The following is a 22,850-nucleotide window of genomic DNA, read 5'->3' on the forward strand; positions in this document are numbered from 1 at the left end:
AATGATTAATGCTGAGGGACATTTACATGGAAATCCAATATATTATCCTACCAACGTTTGTATATACCTGTATATGTACATGTTTGAAAATGTCCATAACTTATATTTAACATTTTTTAATGTTTTTCCTAAAATGGTGTGAATTCTCTTCCTTTCCATGAGGAGTCCAACCATGTCTCCCCCTTCCAGCACTCCTATGACACACTACCACACTACCTTCACTGTGGACACTGGCAGGGGATTCCTCTTTAGAAGTGTATGTACAGAACAAACACTAACTTAGGGAGGACTCACACACATACACTTATGCAGAGTGAATGTTCTAATGATGGAACATACTACTACATTTCTTCAGACAAAAGAGGGACAACTGCATTAATGTGCACACACAAAATAATGAAACCCTTTATTATCTTCTATATAATGCCTCCAAAAATTTTAAAAAAGGAGAAAATATTTCTACACTTGTTATTTCCCAATTGAGTTTTTAAAATAATGAAATAATTCAACATCTCATTTATCAAGAAAGAACACTGAACATTCAACAAATACATACCGAGGGCCTACCGCATGAAGGTAACCATCGTGCTACCAACGCGTTCTTTGCCCTCACCAGGCTCTTGTTCTATTAGGAGCCATGTGACATACACGCGGAGGAATTCTAACACAAGGCCACGTGTGAACGTGTGGGACAGGCTGTGTAAATGAGCAAGGACTCATACTTCCAAGCAGAATATTTGGCCAAAAGAGCAAAAATATCATCTGAGCCAAACGTTGAGGAAACTGAAACTGCTTTTTTCTTTTTTTGACAGAGCAGGTAGGAACAGTGAAATAAGTCAGGTAGAAGAAAGGGATTAGACAAGGCCACACAACACCTGCAATGCAAGCACGCAAGACTGTCATCCACAGTCTGGAGCTACGGCACTGGCTTTCTACCCCAGAGCAACTGAGAACAAAAGCGGAGGGTCAACCAAGACCACGTCACACAAGGCTTTGAACTGAAAGTTGGAATTTATTCAGTGATGCCAATGAAGAGTCACCAAAACACAGCACTACTTTAGGATGATTAATTTTTCAGTATGCACGGCATATCACAGGTACAGAAATTACAGAAAGAATGCCTTCCAGTAGTTTAAGTTACAAGGCCCAGAACTAGAATGATGTCAGTAAGCAGGAGTGTAAGATGATTTAATAAATATCTTAAAGTGGTCTAGAGGAGATTAAACAGAAATGAGAATATTTATGCTAATATAAATTAAACAGAAGAGTCTTCAACAGAAAGATTATTAGAACAAGCACCAAACTGCCAGTGGAGATGGGGGAGAGAATCCAAAACTCACCCAGCTGGGACAGTTTAAGTGCTCATTTTTCCGGAGGCAAATTTCATTCATTCACTCAACAAATATTTCTCGAAAGCCAACCAGAAAGCACCTTAAATTTTCTCCGAAACAAAGCAAACGAACAGGAAGGGACTGGCTGCCAACCAGTAGAGCAAGTCAGTCGTAATCTCCGTCTCTTCTCAAAGTGCTGGTACCAGCAGAGAAAGAGAGTGAGTCTCAGGTCTCCTCCCAGAGCAAGGTTTCAAGATTCAGAAGACCTAGGAGGTGTCTACACTAGAGTAACGGGATATATTATTAAACCAATCTTCCTAAAGCATATGTTTCCTATACGAATCCATCCATTACCATTCAACACACCCTCACTGTGCCACAAAGATTCTCAAATATGCAATTCCATTTATAGTAGGTACTCATCCACATTCCCAGCCAGATGTTCCTTGAGTTAAAAAGACAAAGAAACAAGTAAGCTGCATGTAACTTTATCATCTTCAATTTCACCTATAAATTATTACCTCACCAAGAATCTGTCATGAAAGAAAGTTCCTGCTCTAACCGAAATAGTCTCTGCTATGGTTTAAAATTCTTTAAAAAGCTGCAAGAGAGAAATCAAAACACTCGTATGCTTTTTTTTTTTTTTTTAGACACTCATATACTTTTTAAGAACAAAATCAAACAAATCAATAGCAGCCTTCTGATGACACCTGGTGGCCAGTGCTCACAGGAAGTTTCTTTCAGCCTTTTCAAGAAAGAACTTCAGGAACTACTCACCCATTCCACGTGCTATCTTTACTCTGGGCAGCACGCATGAAATCCCTCCCTTCACCCTCCTCCCTTCGGTTGTACTTTTCACTCGTTCCAATCTCATCTTCCATTTCTCTCTTCGTCCCTTTTCTCCTTTCTGATGTGTACATGTGCAGGGAGCTTGAGCCCTGGCTCACACATGCTCACTTTCTCCCTTACACGCTCACACACACACTCTCTCGCTGGTGTGACAAAGCCACCCACACTAGAAACCACCTCTCCCTGCCTCCACCCCATGGCATCTCACCCCTCACCCCTCCTGCCCTCACCCCACCTGGTGGTGCAAGCAGTGTGAAGTCAGCCTGTGTTGGCACCAGGCCAACAGTAAAATCACAGCAGGGGACACATGTGCAGGACGGCAGGTGCACACACACACATGCATATATAAAAACTCCCAATGGGCTTTTGTCCCTTCCCTTTGGGAAGTTCAAAAAAGAATGAACTCCAGAAGTCATTAAGATCTGACAGTAAGGATTCTCTCCTCCCAGAAGGACAGGGTAAGACAGGTAAGACTTCCGACAAGCCTATTATGAGCTGCAAAAGTGACAGGGGCGTGAGACAGGAATACATGGAAAGCAGCAGACTACTCAACTTCTTCCATCTGCCACTTCTAACTATATACTTCCATATATGGAGTTGCAATTTGTAACAGAGACCATAAAATATTAATGTCTGATCCTACAAAGAAAAAAAATCACTTTTCTCTGAAAATGCTTATAAGTTGAATGAACTCTTCCATGACAACAGAGTATAATTTAACACCCTAAAAACCATTCACTAGATAACACCAGAGACAACTTGACCACTAGGGATAGATGTGTACGTAGTTGCGGTTTATGCACCATTCGACCAGTGCATGAACACTTCAGTCCAGTACCACCCACATCCTCGTTGTCCACAGAACAGGCCACACTGCATTCCTAAGTAGTAAGTTTGTAGGCACGTCCACTTCCTCACCCAGGAAAAGGCCTGTGGGTGTTTAAAATGAGTCCACAGAGGGCGCCTGGGTGGCTCAGTCGTTAAGCGTCTGCCTTCGGCTCAGGTCATGATCCCGGGGTCCTGGGATCGAGCCCCGCATCGGGCTCCCTGCTCCACGGGAAGCCTGCTTCTCCCTCTCCCACTCCCCCTGCTTGTGTTCCCTCTCTCGCTGTGTCTCTGTCAAATAAATAAATAAAATCTTTAAAATAAAAATAAAAATAAAATGAGTCCACGGATCGTCTGACACTCCCTTCAAAGGACGAACCCTCATTCTCTCCCCTCGGTGTGGGCTGGCCTCGCTGACCTGCTTGTAAGGGACAGAAAATAGTGGAAGTAGGGTCTCTGACTCTGGAGACCAGGTCATAAAAAGCACGAGCTTTCTGCGTGCCCCATCTCTGGCCTGCGTGTTGCGAGGTCATTCTTGCAGCCTCTGGGTGGGGAGGCCCACAGGGCAAGAGACGCAGCTCCTGCCAAGAGCCAGAGAGGACGGGCGCTCCTGCCAGCAGCTCCGCCAGCCCCAGGCCGGGCTACGGGGGACGGCAACCCCCACAAGAGCCTGACTGCTGGAGAAACCTGGGGCCAGAACCTTCCTGACCCACAGAAACCAGGAGGTAACAGACGCGTGAGGCTTCAAGCCACTGAGTTCTGACATAATGTGTTTCGTAGTGACAGAGAACTAACACAAGGCCCTTCTCTCCTGTCCGCCTTGGCAAGAACAGATATGGCTGGCTCAATTTCACCCTCCTTCATGTATATTTTATATACATTTCCTTTCCTATGTGCTCCAACCTTTAACAAGAATCCTCTGTGTAGCACAGTAAGATTAAGGTACACAGGAGATCAGCACGTGTTCACTGAAATACCCTGTTTGAAATGCATTTCAAGAGCACAACTCCTACCAAACTTCTCTAAGATTTTAGAACTTTCATCAACTGGCATTTGCATTTATACCTCTTCTACTACCAAAACCAGATCTGACACAGCTTACGATGAAAAACTGATATAATAAAATCAGGAGTTATTGAAGAGCTAACTAATAAAGAGACAAAGTAGAGTTTTAAATTTAGATTTGTATGGAATAAAAGCAATGTCTTAATGGTTCCTGAAAAACCTGCTCATTTGGATGAAGATGTTCACTTGTAGAGGCCCCTGGGATTGTTTAGCAAGCCACCTGCCCCAGAACTAACGGTAGCAATGAGTTCCTTTCCAGCTAGGCTCGGAAATGTTAGCAGCCTACACTCCTAATAATCCCCAAACCTGATGAGGCGGCCCACGGAACGAACCCAGGTACAGCCACGGGCCACGTGACTCCCTCCTTCCCCCAGCAGGACACATGCAAGCTCCGGAGACCTGGGGGCCTCTGGCCCAGGACTCCTCGTACCTGATTAGGTCCCAACTCCAAAGTACCTCATGTACCACCTTCAGCTTAATCCCAACAAAGAACCTTCCCTGACCAGATTCCAAGGACTCACTGAAGACGAGCAGGCCCGAACTATGTTCTCCTTGGCCCGAATCGTAGGAGCAAAGTAAAACTATCTGATGGGAAAAAAAATTCTCACTCAAGTCAGAACAGAATTCCGCTTCTATTCCAGGGATACCCGTATTTTATTTCCAATATCCAATTAACTTTTGCCTGCAAGTTAAAAATCAGAATATGTGCTTAGTGCCTAAGACAGAGCTAAAACAATCACTAAAAAAACGATATTAACAGGGACCAAACACGGTGACCACAACAGAATAAAAAGACCATCATCCCTTTCATTACCAAAGATTTCCGCCTTTTCCAACACTACTTATGAAAACGTGTTAAAAGCAACATAAAACAACAAATCATGGGATAAAAATAAACTATAATAGCTCAGCCTCCTTACCTGGCTATTTCGTTTTTGTTTTTTTTTTAATCTTCCTATACTTCAAGTACTATTTTCCAAATACAGTAAATTGATCCAGTAATAAAGTTAATTTTAAGACGATCTTATATCAACCATCTCTGACAAGTGCAGCTTTTGCAGAAATATTTGACACAAAAAGTTAAAATTTAATATATCTTTCAAAAAGCATTTTTTAAAATCAATGCTTGTTAGTATTTCCATCTAATTTTTTTAAATTTATTTCAAAGAAATAAAATTTTTATTGGAACAGGAAAACAGGATAAAAGAAGAGAATGAAGACTCTGAGTAGAGAATGAAAAAGTTCAATGCCATTAAAAGCAGACACATAGGATCCTTGGTATCTTATACCATTTGAAAAGGTTGTTTTATTATCAATGTAACTAATCACAATGAAACCATCTCTTACAACTAAAGACATTATAATGAATTTTCTTTACAACTACAGAGAAATGGGATTTGCTGTTTCACATCAAATAGAACAGGCTGTATAAATTCTTCTTCCTATTTATTGTAAAATATAATTTCATCTATAAAATCAGTCATGAAATATTAAAACTGAAACAACAGACTTTATATCCTTTACTTAATTTAGTTTAAACGGTCTATTCACTAAAAAAAGCGGGGGGAGGTAATGTGATAGAGCCTCTATACTTTCTCATTAAGTGTTTCCATTAGACCCTTTATTTTCAAGAATTTATAATACAGCCATAAAAAAAGCATTCCATGATAAAAGTTAGTATACTTTCCTCAAATTTGCCTTTTATCTTTTTCAAAAGGCAAGAGAATGAAGCACATGCATATGAAAGCTGAGGAAAGAGATGGAGGAGAATAAAAAGAAACACGTTAATATATTTACTCTGAAAATTTTAAACACTAGTGAAAAAGAACATTAAAGTGCAAGGAAGGAAGCCTTTGTTTTCATCCCAACCAGTCCAACAATAGGCTGAAGAACGCTTGGTAACCACTGACCCCAAGCCTCAGAGTCCTGGGTTAGAAGGGAAGAGAAGGAGAAAGACCCCTACATTTGAGGAGAAAACCCCTCAGTGACAGTAAGTAAGGAGCTGCTCAGCACTCAACCAATAGAAAACATACTCTTGGGTATGGATTTTTTTTTTCATCCCAGCAGAAAAATAGGAAGAAAAAGGGGATTTCCAAATTGAGCATCTGGGAGAAATATAACAAAAACACATCTAGAGACACATTCCAGAGTTCTTGGCGAGACTGCTTCATCAGGTCCACTGGGAAGAGCAGGGGACTGGTACAATGGCTCATCACAGAGCTACAGGGAAAAAAGACTGAAACTGCTAATTTGGGGAGAAATCTGGAAAACACTGTAATTCCAAATGTCAATAAGCTAACACATGATATAAAACTATCAAACCTCAAGACATTTGGAATATAAATTACTAGGTATCAAAGATGTGAGTGCTAAGAAAGTATATTTAGAAAGGAGAAAAGTCTTCAGTATTCACAATTTTTAAAATGGATGTAGTTCTGACCAAGTCCATTTATATACCAAAGTTAATAGTTTTTTTTTCCTCTGGGTGGCAAAATTATAGGTAACTTTTTCTCTTCTTCCTGACATTTTCTTATACTTTCTAAAATATATCATTTTGGGGGGAAGACTGACAGGGACACTTTAAAAAAAAAGTCTCTACATATGGTTGAAGTAATGGAAATTGATGACCACTCTCAAGAAAAAAAGAGAAGCCCTAAGACAGAAATACATTCATGATTGCGGTTCTTGGACTAAACTCAGAATCGAAACAAATAAAAGGAGAGTTAAGGGCGATGTTTGGTGAAATACTCAGGGACCTCACACTGACACTCAAGAATGGAGGGAGGTGGGCGGCAACAATTAACACACCCTTAGCACCCAGATCTTGGCCTCCAACACCATCCCCGCTAAAAGGAACCTGGCAGCCTCAAGAAATGGCAGATTCTAGGGCTGGGGCAAGGTAGATGTACAAGATGAGCCTGGAGCATTTTAGTTATTATGTCAAAAGTGGAGAAATGCTTTAAAAAAAAAAAAATGATGTGACAAAGACACAGGAGTCAACTAGAAGGGGCTCCCACTGGCCAAATCTAGGACAATTGGAGCACCAAATAATTAGGCACCATTAGACGCAGGAATGGATAAGTACATATTGATAGTTGGGAGACAGACAGATGGATGAACCGATGGGCAAAAGATGGCTCTGCATGTGTACCAGGATGCTGAGGGCCGACTGGTAAATATGGAGAGTGAAGGAGAAAGAAAATCATACTGGCAAAGACTGCATCAGGCAAGAATCATCAATGGATGCTAAATCTAGAGGGGGATAATTTTGATATGCAGAATGTTTAAATGGTGATAAAGCAACTGCTTATCAGTTGCCAGGGAAGAATTAAAAAACCTCAGTAATTGGTGGATAAATCAGCAACACCTTTGGGGGGGGAATGAAAAAAATTAACATCCTCAAGGAAGGGCAGACAGACATGGTATGCCTCCAGACAGAACACCCTTAGAAGGACAGGACACCCATGCATCCATGCAGCTAAGAATGCAAATCCTGCAATTAAACAAGAGGCAACAGTAGACAAACACAAAGTGAGGAATATTTTATTTTAAAAAGAAAAAAAAAGTGGAAAGGACTACATTCTTCAGTAATGTCAATGTCATAAAAGACAAAGACTACGGAAATATTCCAGATTCAAGGAGGCAAAGGAGACAGGACAACGAAATGCAATGCCTGTTCTCAGACTGGATCCTGTGATGGCAGGGAAAAAGTGCTAGTAAGGACATTTTAGGTCAACTGACAGAAAAAGACTGTGATGATAAACTGTATATGCTAACTAACTGGGTTAAGGGATGACCAGATAGCTGGTAAAACATTACATCTGGGTGTGTCTGTGAGGCTATTTCTGGAAGGGACAAGCATCTGAATCAACAGACTGAGTAAAGATCATCCTCACCAATGGACAGGGGCATCGCCCAATCTGCCAAGGGCCTAAATAGAACAAAAAGGCGGAAGAGGGACCAATTTGTTTTTTGTTTTAGCTTGAGCTGGGATATCCATCTTCTCCTGCCTTCACACTCCTGGTTCTTGGGCTTTCAGAATCAGAATGAAACCACCAATTTTACTGTGTCTCCTCCTGGCAGAAAGCAGACTGTGGGGCTCTTAGCCCCCTAAGTCATGTGAGCCAACCCCTGTAACAGCTGCTCATCTGCATCCACACATACATACATAGCCTACTCTGTTTCTCTGAAGAATCCTGACACAGATTTTTGTAAAGGCAGTTCTGGAGGAGAATATTAAGGAAAAGTTTTCTGACTTGGTTCTGGGATTTCTAGAATTGGCTCTCTAATCTGATTAGATTAAAAGATTCTAATGACTCGGTTTTCAGTATAAAGAGAGCACTTCTATTTGGTCTATGATGAGAACTAATTACAGATATACAAAATATCTGCATTGGATACTCCTAATCAACTACTTATATGAATCAAAGAGCTAAATGACTCTATATATGATACTAACATTTCTGGAAAACCATGGAATATAATGACTGGTTGGTTGGCCATAATGTCCCTGGACAAAATGATGAAAGAAAATGATGAGCTCGGGGAGTCCAAGTCCCAGCTCAAGCATAGCATAAATGACCTGAGAGCTTCCAAGTGTGCCCTGGAGGAAAGCCAGATCTCCTACAGCTGCCTGGCTGAAAGTGCTGCGTATCAAATGCCGACCATCCTTCTGAGATTGGCTACATCAGAAAGCAAGCTGAATGCCCACCCTTACAGGGGTGCACTGTTACTCTGAGGGCACTAACTGGGAAGGACCCAGGCCTCAACGCTAGGATGGGGACATGGAGGAGGAGTCTGATAAAGCTGGGGATATTGAGTCCCTAAATTCTCATACGTCTTGCCAGCGGAAGAGGTCTTCCCAAACCCAATAGTGCCCTCATGCCAGTTCCTATAATAAATCTCATGTTTTATATATCTATATTTAATATATCATTGGTTCTCTTTTCCTGGAGAAACCCAATATAAGTACCAATGTAAATTTATAAAATTAAATACTTTAATTATATACAGGAATATCCTTATTTCATGAAAATAGACCCTGAAGGATTTATGGATAAAGGGTCATAATATACTTAAAATTTACTCTTAAAAGGTTGAGGAAAAAGTGTGTGTATACGCACGCACACGTGGGTAAGGAGAGAGTGTATAAACCCTCCAAATTATCTCCAAATAAAAAGTAAAGAAAAACATCAACAACAACAACAAGGTGAGCTGGTTTCATAAAGATGGCTTAGAAAGACCTCTACCACATCTCTAGTAACTGTCATGGGGTCAAAAGAATATAGAGCTCCTTAAAAATGACAAAGATCACTTCTTAGACTTGACAAAACCCTTATTCTACACACTAACTAGCAGTTCCCATTTAGACTCCCAGGAATCCAAAAAACTTGACCTCCAATTGAAAGTCTACTGCAAATTATATCCTTCCTACCACAGCTGTGTCTCTGTACTAAAAAGTTTTAACTCCTTTGCCATTAGGGAGGGGGAAAAAAAACTATTTTGTTGGCATCTTTCTGCCAATTCCTGTCCACTGTAGTTTCCACACCAGCCTTAAAAAAGTCCTGGGAGATGCCAATGCCAACAGAATGTCATACTTCAGAGGAGTATGAGGGCATTTTTCCTATTCCTGGCAAAGCTGGTTAATGTGTGATGAATCTTAAAAAATTTCAATGGTATCAACCAGCTATCTACAACAGATAAGCCTTCCTCGTGCCCCAAGCAAAAGGACGCAAGCTGGCACACACGTCAGAGTTTTCTGGCAAAGGCATGATGTGAAAAGGCACACGGTGATAATATACAGCTAAGAGGCATCACAAAACTTACATCCGTATGTCCAGTCAGCACTGCTCCCATCTTCTGTCCATGGACACCTGAGCTCTGACCTTAGAATCTAGTCCGATTCTCTGTGACTAGGAGCCACTTGCAATCATACACACCTGTGGATCCCTTCATTACACTAGAAGGTTCTCCCTGCAGGTTTCTTGCAATTCATTACAGTGCTCTCTTACCCCTTTTCCCATAGTTTTCACCTAGTAAAACTGCATTTCCATTTTAAAGTTTCCCTCTTAATTCTCCTTCTGACTTCCATTTTGCTGCTTTTCACTAAGCCTCTGTGTCTCTCACATCTCACTCTCAATTACTATAAATGACAGAAGGTTAAATAACCTCCAAACTTTATGTAAATGATTGTTCTTGGACTATTTTAACACACTTCTTTTGTTTTACCTGATACAGTACAAATTACGAAAATAAACTCATCTGAAATTCTTTCACCTTTCCTTTATTTTTCTTGCCTGCCTGTATTTATCCTGCCTGCTAATATGGGTGTTAATGAATTCAAAAAATAAAATATGTGTAAAGAAAGTCAGGAGAGAAACTGGACTATATACAAAGTTAGACTCTTCAAAAAAAACCCAAAAAGGCTAAGTTTCAGTTTGCTCAATGTCTATAGTGCATAAGACTCATCTACAAAATTCTGGAACACTTGAACTAAGAAGCTCCCTTCTCAACTTAAAAGACAGATATTCTAACAAACTTGAAGTATTAATTTGTACACCAGGAGACAAACTACCAAAATGACTGAAGAGATTAAAACATAAATTATGTATAAGTCCGGGCGCCTGGGCGGCTCAGTTGGTTAAGTGACTGCCTTCGGCTCAGGTCATGATCCTGGAGTCCCGGGATCGAGTCCCGCATCGGGCTTCCCTGCTCCGCAGGGAGTCTGCTTCTCCCTCTGACCCTCCCCCCCTCATGCTCTCTCTCTCTCTCATTCTCTCTCTCAAATAAATTTAAAAAAAAATTATGTATAAGTCCAACGTCTTAGGTAAGTTCTAGAACCATCTGAGAGGGGAGTGAAGACATGTTTGGGGTACTTCCTCAGTTACAACGATGGCAGAGTCACCCCTCTAACAAAGCACCCACCCCTGCTGACAGTGCGCAGAATGTCCCCGCGGTGGCACCTTACATATGCTTAGGTGAACAAAAGAATATGGGCACCTGGAAGCAGAAGAAGGGAGACAGGTGAATAATTTCCCCACTGCCCTTCTTTCCTCATACACCTGAAATAATTTAAAGCAGTGATCTAACAGTGCTTCTCGGCTCCTTTCAAGCCTTGTTACCCTCCGTGCGCTCGGGGCAGGGTCACCATCACGTGCTTTCTCTGCCACAGATTCAGTGTTTTCCAACATCTCCCCTTCATTCCACGCTCATCCGCTTCTCCCACTACTCACTAACTCTAGGAGTGGCTGCTTCATGCTTTTGTGAGTGGTTGGGACACGCTGTTTTGGTTATCCCTCAGTGACAACAAATGCAGACATTAAGCAAACAGAATACTGACCTTCTCAATAGGAAAATGCTGCGGCCAAAGCCTCATCAGACATAGTATGTCAGTTTCCATGTGACTGCATTTATTTCTATTCAAATTTTATGGATGAAGCACTGAAGTGATGAAAAAATAGTGTTTCTCATGTGAACAATATTTCCCAAGGGAGACAGAAATTTCACTAATGGCATTTTAAAATAAAGCCATATACCACAAGCAAGGATTGTTAAGTAAGTATGTATTAGTCAGCTACATATAAGGAAAAAGCCTAGGACTCCACATATACTAACACATCACTTCTTATGACAAGGCCAAACTCCTGTCATTGGTTAAGTCAAATTTTCAGCTCTGAGTTCATTGTGAAACCAGCATGCTCTGAAAATCAGTCCCCTCCCCGCTGCCTACAGCCCTTCCTGGGTGGTCTCACAAGGGGCATTCAAGGAGCCTCACGTGTGGGTAGGAGCCTCCTTCAGATCACACCTCTAAGAAAATAGGGCAGAATGATCAAAAACCCCAACTCTGTAATATCATGCTTCCACATTCTGAGGAATACATCACAGAATTGTATCTGTGGAGAAGGATAACTACAGAATACTCATTTTCTCCATCTTCACAGCCTGCTTTTCCTTTCTGATTTGGATACAGGAGCTAGAACCAACCCTACAAGAAGTCAATGCCCTAAAACCTTCACTACTATAAGTGGGCTTAAGAATGGGTCAAACACAAATACAGAAGTTTGTGTCTCGCTCTCGTAAGCTTCCAAGGCAGGTGCCCCCACTCTGCAGGCAGTCAGGTCCTGGCCCCCGGCTGATTCTGGAATCCTGGCTCCTTCCATCTTCAAGGCCTGCCTTAGAGCTTCCTCATTCCCTGCATCCAGCTGACAGAAGCAAAGGAGCATGAAAGCAGCAGCACATTTCCTTCTTAAAAGCCTTGACTGAGAAGTCGCATCTACCACTCCACTCATACTCACTTCCTGCCAGAGACTCAGGAAAACGTGACCTGGAGCCCTGCAGCTCCATCTTATGAAAGAGAAAAACTGACGGATTTAGGGGGGCACCTAGCCCCCTCTACCACACACCAACCCCAAAATTATCATACCACTTCTCGCGAGACCATTAAGGAAGGCTTTCAGTCCTTACAAGACTTACAAAAACCTTCGAGAAATGCACCTATTCCCAAAGAGCATACCTGGAGCTATGACTTCCACGTTTGTAAAACAAGGGAATTACAGACAATATCAATCACTGACAAACTCACATCCTCATCAAAACTTGAACCCTTGGTCCTACCCATGGAGACATTCTGATTAAGAACGTCCAGGGGCACCTGGGTGGCTTGTCAGTTAAATGTGGGACTCTTGATTTCAGCTCAGGTCATGATCTCAGGGTTCTGAGATGGAGCCCCGCATTGGGCTCCGTGCTGGGCTTGGAGCCTGCTTGGGATTCTCCCTCACTCTCTCCCGCTGCCCCTCGCCCTCGAGCTCTCACACTCTCGCTACCTCTCTCTCTAAAAACAAAGAAAGAAGAAAGAAAGTCTGGGGTAGGGACAAAAGTCTGTAGTTTTAAAGAGCTCCCTGGGTGATTGTGATGAGCCAGACATGGGACCCTACTGGATTAAAGTCCCTCCTACCTGTAAAAATACAATACATACTTCACACATATTTACAGGACTTGGAGCTGAGGCGCAGAGGAGGAAGAGGAAAGAAAGGGAGCAAGTAAGCTGAGCCAGGATGGAGAGTAAACGCGCTGTACTAAAGTGGCCACCACAAAGAGAGCCCCCCAGACCATCTGCCTACGTCATCATTTGTCACAAAGAATTATTCTGAATGTCCCCTTTCCCAAACACTGCCTCAACCTCTACCACCCTAGGTATTAAACACTACCCATATGCAAAACATGATGGACCCAGAAGATTCTTAATGAAAACCATTTCATCTCATTTTTTTGAAAGACAATAATTTCTACTACCTCTCCTAATGATCTAAATTCTCTAAGCTATTTTTAAAAGTACATTATCACCTTAGTTTAAATTTTAATGGCTTTATAATTATATGCACTCCTAAAACTAAGATTCCTCATTTTATAACATCCAATAATTATAAATCAAATTCTGATCTATAATTCACAATCGGCAGAAATCTTAAGTGAATTGTACACTTCAAAAGCAGTAATGTGTTGCTTCTTCTAGGTTTAAAACATCAAGTTTCCATTATATTTAGTAACTGACAAGAATGCTGGACTTTGGTTACATTGGATGATTACACTGGTGTAACTCCAACTGTGTTAAACAGTGTCTTTTCCCAAACAGGCTTCTTATTACCTTACTTGTTTTTATTTAATACGATTTTGTTGTTTGTTTTTATGGAACAAAAAGCACAGCATATAAGAGAAAATAAAAGAGAAGTGTGAACATCAAACACATTGAAAAGCAGTGAGAGTGAAGACTGAGATAATGTAGCTTTAGTAAAATGCAGCAGAAACTAGAAAAGCTGAAGTATCTAAGATCTGTTTTGAGAAGCCTGTGTTCTACATTTGCCCATAAGGGATCTCTGACAAGCACTACATGTGTCTGAAATGCAGACATCCCTGCTATGGAGGGACTCTCATGGGCTGTCAACTTCTTAGTGAGGGGCTGACTTTGCTAGAAAGTATGACATGATATAATTACAAATGTTTGACAGTTCTGGTTTAGACAATTTTAGCACTCTGAATATCAAGCAGAAATAGTAGTTCTGTTTGGTTCCATAGGACGTATAATTTGACTTAGGGCTTCTAGAACCACATTTTTATTTTTCCTATACTTGTTAATTTCAAGGAGTGACTGTCATACTTATGATGGCCTTAAATAAGGTTTTCAGCATAAGCAATGTTTAATTTAAGAAAAAGTCCTCATAATATGGGATAAATATGACACTCAAAAAAAATTATCAGGGGCGCGTGGGTGGCTCAGTCATTAAGGATCTGCCTTTGGCTCAGGTCATGACCCCGGGTCCTGGGATCAAGCCCAGCATCCGGCTCCCTGCTCGGCAGGGAGAAGCCTGCTTCTCCTTCTCCCACTCCCCCCCTGCTTATGTTCCCTCTCTCGCTGTCTCTCTGTCAAATAAATTTAAAAAAAATAAAAATCTTAAAAAAAAAAATTATCAAAGGTTAAAAAAAAAAAATAGGCAAAGGTAGATTTCCCAAAAGTTCCCTTTTTAGCAACCAATTGCCCAAGCAAAGAAGTATGATTTCACAAATCCTCTGGCATAATACCACTTTCTAATGACCTGGAAGATGCAACCCTTAGAACTAAAACAGAATACAATTACTTTTTCAGCTTTAGAGACTTGTCATCTGCTAGAATGATAAAGTCATGTACATTGGTTTAAAAACAAACCTAAGACAAAGTAACTTCGCAAATGAGGTGAACAGAGCCTTTACCAGTCTTCCACACGCCCATGTTGACTTTTACTTTTTTTTCTCATAACTCCAACACTCTCAGTCATTACTCTGTTTTGTCCGATTGTCTTCTTGCTCTGACCTTGTCTACAGGGCGTTTCAGATCAGACAGCCTCTACCACTTTCACCTGCGTGCTCACAGGCGCCTTTCCTCCTCTTGCAGTGGGGACACTGGCCCCCTATAGGTTTACTGTGAGGTTCAATCCTCAACAGAGTATAATCTCAGCACATAATGTGCTTGGCACCTAGTAAACATTCAGCAAGTATTAATCATTATCATGGAAACCAATTTTCTTTTTGAAATCTCTACTCCTGAATGTAATTTTATACCCTAATCCTGCAAAAACACATCTTTATCACCATCACCCCATCCTATCTTTTTCATACAAAGTGAATAGTCCCTTTCAGAGACTTTGCAAAAAGGAAAAAAAAAAAACAAACATAAATGTTTGTATTTTAAATATTTGGTAGACACACAAAAAACAATTTTAATATGTGCAAGGTATTCAGCACCATAAAGAAAGCCTTGGGTACAGACCACAGTTTAAGAAAATGAAATCCTTATCTTTGTAGTCCCTCTTGGTGCCCTCATCATCTTCCCTCTTCTTACGGAGCCGTCTGCTAATGTGAACTTTGTGTTTGGAACTTACCTGTTTTCTTACTTAATCAAATCTGTACTTCTAACAATATGCAATTTTGTTTTGCAAATTTCTAAACTAAAAAAAAAAAAAAAGAGGAAAAATACTATATGCATTCCTCTAGAAGTATCTTTTCTTCCCCCAGATGACGTTCCTGACACTTACCCTTGGTGATGCATGTAGCTAAAATCCATTCAGTTTCACTACTGTATAGTTCTTCACTATAGAAGTCTAATACAATTTATCCATTCTCTTGTGATGGGACACTGCTTCCAGGTTTCTCCTTTTACCAGTACAACTGTGAGCATTCTTGTACATGTCGCCAGACACTCAAGTACAGGAGCTTCTCCAGGGCAGTGGTTTGCGAATTTTAACATGCACCCAATCATCTGAAGAGCTTGTTAAGTGGCCCCATCCCCAAGTCTGATTCAGTAGGTCTAGGCAGAAGCCCAAAATCTGCCTACGAAGTTCCCATGAAATCCTGGGAACACAATTTAGAAGCACTGCTCTAGGATAAAGACTTAAGAATGGAATTACTGGGTCAAAGGGTACATGTGTCTCTAACTTTACTAGATAATTCCAAAGTTATTGTACCAAGCTAAACTCCTACCAGTTGCGTGTAAGCACTCCAGGTGTTTCCTACCTCCCAAACAGATACTGTCAGATTTTTACATTGTTGCCAACTTAATGTGTGTGAAACTTTTTCATCCTAATTTGCCTTTCCCTAATTAAGCTGAAAATCTTTGCATTTGGGATTTCTCTTTTGTGAGATGACTACTGGGGTCCTTTGCCCATTTTTCTATTGTCATTACTGATTTGCCATTTACCTTTCTGGATACTAATCTTTTACCAGGATGTACTGAATATGTACTGAATATGTGTACATAAGTATATGTATGTACTGAAAATACCTATTCTCACTTGTGACTTGTCTGTTCACTTACTTGACGGTTTTAATAAACACAAGTTATCAGTGTTAATACTGTCAAACGTATCAATCTTTTCCTTTATGGTCTGCACCTTCTGTGATTTGTTTTAGAACTTCTTCCCTATATCGGAGTCCTACAACTATTGTCCTTAGAAATGTATCCCACTCTCAAGAAGTTTCCTGTTTGGTAAAGGCCACACTCACAGCCCACAGCCAACTATAACTTTTGGGAGGATACAAAAAGTGCCTCAAGTGAAATACTGATTAGGTGTTAACCACTCACTCCTTCATTGAGATTTATTCTGCTCTCTCATTGGGGCAAACAAAAATGTGAAAAATTTCAACGTGAAAAGATGGAAAGTTATTAGCAAATTAGACTATGATTCCCAACCCACCACACCGCAGGAAGAATCCTTAAAAAAATCCCCAAAACTCAATGTAGTCTCTTTCTAAAAACATAAGAGAATTAAGCACTGGAGAAAGTGTGGGAAAACTCATTCTCAATAGTACCGGTTGGGATATAAATCTATACACCCTTCTAGAAGTTAATTTTGCACTCTCTCTCGACACAAGCATGCACACACCCTTCATGTGTGTGTGTGTGTGTGTGTGTGTGTACATAGCCTTATAATATATTCTTTGAGATATCAATGACTCTACAGGAAATAACTGGACAAAATACGTGTTTAAGGATATTCAGCATGAAACTCTTTATAATACAAAAATTATAAACTACCTAAGATCCAATGATGCAGGATGGGCTAGAGCACGTCCACACACTGGAACACGGTGCAGATTACACAGTGTGTTAATGTGGAAAGATGTTCACCATATTCCAGCAACTGACAAAAGCAGTCAACAAAATGCACATATAAACATTCATTTATTCATAAATATTTATCAAGCGCCTTGTGTGTGCCAGGTACCAAACACGTCACTGGTAAACAAAAAGAGATCTGTTCCCTGAATCCAAGGAGCTTGCGAGCCTTGCAGGGAGACAGACCAGATACATAACTTCCAGTTATTCTGGTTGGGATAGTAAAGGCACACGCATTCTGAACACAGAGACAATTTATAGGTGTGTACGTATAATATATCCAGCATCAAAGAGAACACACGCACCCAGCTTTATGGACTAAGTGCTGGTAAGCAGGAGAATACTTAGAGCAAATGCCTTGCGATGAACTGAAGTGTATCTATCTTCTACAAAAAGGCTCTAGAGAGAATTTTAAGAAATGCAGTGTAGTTATGGAAAGTCATACACTGGAAGACAAATGTGAGACATTGCAGAACCACAGTAAAAGAAATGGGACAAACAGCTTCCATTCCTGCCAATTCAAAACTGAGATTGACTAAGATCAAGTACAAGTTCTTGAGCAAATAACCATTCTTCTAGGAGCCTATACTTTTCCCTTTCCCTGCTATTTTGTCTCTAACAAATAATAATAAAGCCTCCCGAAATAAGAAATATCTCACAACTGGGACCAGGCTCAAAGGATTCTGACATTATATGCTCATTTCTTTTAAACTTCTGCACCAAAAATCAGTGGAGTGATGAGAGTCATTAATTTCAAAGGGATAATTTTTAACTTTAAAGCACAGCTATCACACACTACCTCAACCAAGACATCAAAGTTAACATTCACCAGTGATAAGACATATCTGTGTCATATAGGTCCCAATACGAGACTGAGAATGGCACAACTTCACTGTCATGGTATTCTTGCCAAAATGCTTCACCTTCAATTTAATCATGAAAGGACATCAGACATTCTACAAAATAACTGACCATCACTCTTCAAATGTATAAAGGTCATAAAAAATAAAGAATGCCAAAAGGAACTGTCACAAACTGGAAGAGACTAAGGAGACCGGATACCGTAATGCAACGTGGGATACTGGACTGGATCCTGGGCCAGAAAAAGGACATGATGGTGAACCTCAAAGTCTTGAGATTAATTTTATCAACTGTCTGGTTTCGGTATTGCACTATGGAAGATGTTAATAAAGGGATGCTGGTTGAAAGGGACACAGGAACACTCTGAACTATCTTAGGAATTTTTCTGTAATTCTCAAATTATTTCAAGGTATAAGGTGTTTACAAATCATTTCAGATGAATGATACACAAAGATATGAGATGAATCACTCATTATCTGTAACATAAAAACAGGCTACACCCTCCAAAATTGTGCTTAAAAATCCCAATATTTGCAAATAAGGCTTACACTGGAATAAACTGTAATTATTCCATAAAGGCCTGTAATTGCGATAATGTAGAAAATACAGTAATTTTCCTAGGGCACTGAAATCTCTCCAGATAGTCTATTTTATTTTACCCCTTAATCTTTTTTTTATTCAATTCAACTTACATTTATTTAACATCTACTATGGCCATGTAACTGTGCTAGGGCCTGATAATATTTTGATATATAAGAAATGAACATTTTAGAACACAACAGAGAAAAGCATAGAGTAACAAAACTGGGAGTAATTTTTCACTCCTATACAAGCTAGGAATTAATCCAAACACCCTTTTTAGTGCAAATGTCATAACAGAGGACCCTCACAGCTCACGTGAATCCCCTTCAATAATAATTCAGTGGTTTGACCTCTAGAATTATCTCCAAAAATTATCCTTGGAAGTGTCAAAATGACTCTCTCCAAGAAACACTATATTTCTAGTCCTTTTTTTTTTTTTTCATTTAATCATTATGTTTCTGGTGCACTGCCGTTTGTAACACAAAATTAAACCACCCAATTCTTTGAGTACCAGGGAAAAGGTTTCACTGGTATAAACCCAGGGAGCTTACTCACTGTCCTAAGAGATCAAAGGCAACATCATGTATGGCCAGCCAGGGTTCTCAAAGTGTGATCTCAGAGCCCGCAGCCTCAACCTTCCCAGGAGGAGCTTGTCAGCAATGCAAATTCTCAGCCCCAGTCCAGACCTGCTGAATCAAAGGCTCCAGGGGATGCTGAGCATCTGTGTTTTCACAAGCTCGCCAGGTGACTGTGATGCACCTTAACTTTGAGAACCATTGATGGAAGCAGAAAGACTGGCCTGTAAATCAGGAAGCCTGATTCTAATCCCTGCTCTACCACTAATCTCAGAGACAGATTACTCAGCTTCTGTGGGGGCTCAGCCTCCTTACAGGACGACCAGGGAACTGGAACAGATCACTGCCACACTCCTTAGACCAAGATCTGATCAATCTAGGAAGGCAGTTCCTCCTATAAGGCCTAAAAGTGAAAGGCCACCCAAGTATTTCACCACATCTTTCTTTTTCATCAAAATGAAACAATTACGATTTCTTATTTTCCTCAACTAGTCTCTGAATCATATTTAATATATCTAAAATAAGAGGTGCCTGGCTGGCTCAGTCAGTTAAGCTACTGACTCTTCACTTTGGCTCAGGTCATGATCTCAGGGTCCTGGGATGGTGCCCTGACTTGGCTCCACACTCATCAGGGAGTCTGCTTCAGGATTCTCTCTCCCTCTGCCGCGCCCCCCCCCCCGCCCCCGCCCCCCCCACTCGCATTCATGCGTGTGCTCTATTTAAAAAAAAAAAAAAATTATATATATACATATAATGTCTAGATAAAATTGTGTTTGCTTCGGCAAAAGCAATACAAGTGCCGATTTTATGGTTTCCTATTTAGTTCTACAGCAAGTCTGTACAGGAGGAATTCCACATAACAACAAAATCTCCAAGAAACCCAGCTAGTATAGACTGAATTACGTCCTCCCCCAAAATTCCTGTTAAATCCCTAATCCCCAACGTGATGGTATTTGCAGGTGTGACCTTTGAGAGGTAATTAGATTTAAATGAGATCATGAGGGTAGGGTCTCCCAAGATGAATCAATGTCCTTATAAGAAGGTGAGGAGAGTCCTGAGTTCTCGCACTCTCTGCCATGTGAGGACACAGCAAGAAAGGGGCCATCTGTAAGTCAGGCAGAGTCCTCACTCACCAGGAACCAGTACTCTGATCCAGGACTTCATGTCCTGGAGCTGCGAGAAGTAAATGTCTGCAGTTTTCAGTTCTCCAGGCTATCCTATTTTGTTAGAGCAACCGAGCTAAGACACTCACTCAGTGTCCACTCTGGTGTGGGGATCTAACACATCAGGTTATAGCTCAGAAGAACTATGTCCCCATCTTTGCACAAAGAACATGTGTGATCCAACCACAAGAAGTATTTAACAAGTTTGAAAACAAGGAGTTTTAAAATGTATAGATCTAGACACTTCCATTACTGCATAAGAAACACAGCTTAAATTCTTCTCCTATTCACGGATTTATGAACTGGGATTCTTCTTACCACTGTGATACCTGAGAAACCCATCATACAAACCCCTTCTTTGAGATGTGGGAAAGAGGGAGAGCTTAATTTAAAAAGGTCAGAGAATTCTCCTCTAACAACACGAACCTAATTGAAGTCGATGTTGGGAGAAATGTCCCACTGAACAAGTGAATACCCACTAATCCTTGACACCTAAATCAGACCCTGTATCCTGCAAGCCCTCAACACTGCTTCCCAGGCAGTCAGGTATCATTTGCTCTGTGCATCTCCATGTTAGCACTTAGCAAAACGCACCGTATTTGTTTCTGTATCTGCCTCCGCAAGCAGACCCTGAAATCACAGTTTGTGACTAACTCCGCACCTAGAGTGGAGTTAGGGACCATGCTTGCTCAAGTGGAACCACTTCACCTTGCTGAATACCAGTGGAACTATGTCCCACCTCGCAGCTTTTCTGTAAATTCGAAATTATTCCAAAATAAAGTTTTTAAAAAGGCACCAGTGGCAACTGTGTTATCAGCAACAATCACACATGCCTTACAGATCCTGCAGGAAGACATCAGCCACTAGATAACCTTGCCTTACTGTTTATCAGACATGCCAATAGGAGTTAGTCATCTCGAGTGTAACAAACTTGAAGAATGAGTAACAAACACTTGAGATTTGAATTCTGACGTTAACTTTGGTCACATTATTTTATGAGTTTTAATTGGTAAAAAGGGAATAATTAATCCCTACTCTACAAGATGGCTATGCTAAATGAAGCATATAGAGTATACATTAGAAATGATGTTCCAATCAGTATGTCAGTGGCCTTCCCTACACGGTGTTCCAACTGGACCTAACTCCTCACCGCAGAACAGGTGCATACTGTGACTAACTCCACCAGCACTGGCTGAAAAGTTACAACGCAGTCACCATTAGGGCTATAATTACCTATAAAATAAAGAAACCCTACACGCGTGTCAATGGATGCTAACCTTGCCAAGATGCCCTTCCTATTCCTGAACTCCCCAATGAAACAGAAGGGCTATTCAAAACTCAACCCAACCGACAGGGGTCAGTAGCTCCTGGACCCACCTCCACCAGACTAATCTCCAGAAAGCGGGCGGGCACACTCAGGACGTGCTCTCTGGCTGGGAAGAGGTGGGTATCTACCCGGGCAAAACCCGCAGCTGCAAACAGCGGTGCGCCGCAGCCCCGGGCCTCCCCCCTGGCGTCCAGAGCGGCTGACCCCGAGGGGCCAGGACCCTGCACTTGCAGTCGCGCTGCTCTGGGGGACCAGCGTTGGGGGCCGCCGCCCGCCCAGCGTCCTTAACGGAAGGAGGCGCGGGTGGCAGCGGCCCATCAGTGCATCTGGGGGTGACCTGGGAGTGGGCGGGCGGAGGAGGAAACCACCGCCCAGACTATAAATCGACACCTCTGCAGCTCCGCGCTGGGGCAAGCCGGGCGGTAAGAGGCGCCCCACTGCGTGCAGGGGTGCTGACAGCCGGCCCCGCGGGGAAGCCGAGGCCCCGGCGGCCGCGCGAGCCGGGCCGCAGGTTGCAGCGCACTGAGCGGGGGAGGGCGGAAGCGGAGGCCGGGCGGCGGCCAGGCCGCGGGCAGCTGGCGTGTGCCGGGCGAGGCTGGGCGGCGTCGGGAGGGACCGGCGAGCGGGGAGGGGCGGAGGCGGGGGGAGGGGGGAGGAGGAAGAGCGAAGGGCCCTGGCGGGGCTCCCGGCGCCCAGCCGCCCGGGCCCCGGCCCTCAAGCCACCGCCCCCAGGCCCTGCGCTGACGCTGGACGGTCCCCGCCTCCAAACCCCCCGCCCCGGCCAGAGAATAACTTACCTGTTTGCCGACGGAATCGCTCCTGCTCGCCCCTCTGACTGACTCCTCCGGCTCACCGTCTTCCCTCTGGGAGGAAGGGGCGGGACTTCCTGTCTCTCCTTTGAGCGACTTCCGGAAGTTCCCAGGTCGACTCGGTGGTGGACCGAGCGCCGGACACCACGACCAAAAAATAGGATCCCGGAACTGGTTTAGGGAAACCCACATCGGGTTCCCTGTTTCTGCCCCGAGTGGCCGGCACACCCACGTGCCGCCTTGTTTTCAGTCCATCAGCTCTTGCCGGAAGCCACGCAGATAAAACCGGAAGTCCCAGCCCTCCCCCGGAGAGGAAAAC

The 22,850-nt window shown here is 42.2% G+C and overlaps 1 protein-coding gene across 1 annotated transcript in view; it reads right to left on the reverse strand.

Annotated features, from left to right (window-relative positions):
• The window catches only part of ZNF407 (zinc finger protein 407), a 440,591-nt gene extending 418,008 nt beyond the window's left edge, over positions 1-22,583 (reverse strand). Inside the window, exon 1 of the mRNA XM_021686162.2 lies at positions 22,520-22,583. The gene's annotated coding sequence lies outside the window, so the exon portion shown is untranslated. The remainder of the gene's footprint in view (positions 1-22,519) is intronic.
• Positions 22,584-22,850: the final 267 nt, after the last annotated feature.

The sequence above is a fragment of the Neomonachus schauinslandi genome, chromosome 14 (genome assembly GCF_002201575.2).
Source record: "Neomonachus schauinslandi chromosome 14, ASM220157v2, whole genome shotgun sequence".
Taxonomy (NCBI): domain Eukaryota; kingdom Metazoa; phylum Chordata; class Mammalia; order Carnivora; family Phocidae; genus Neomonachus; species Neomonachus schauinslandi.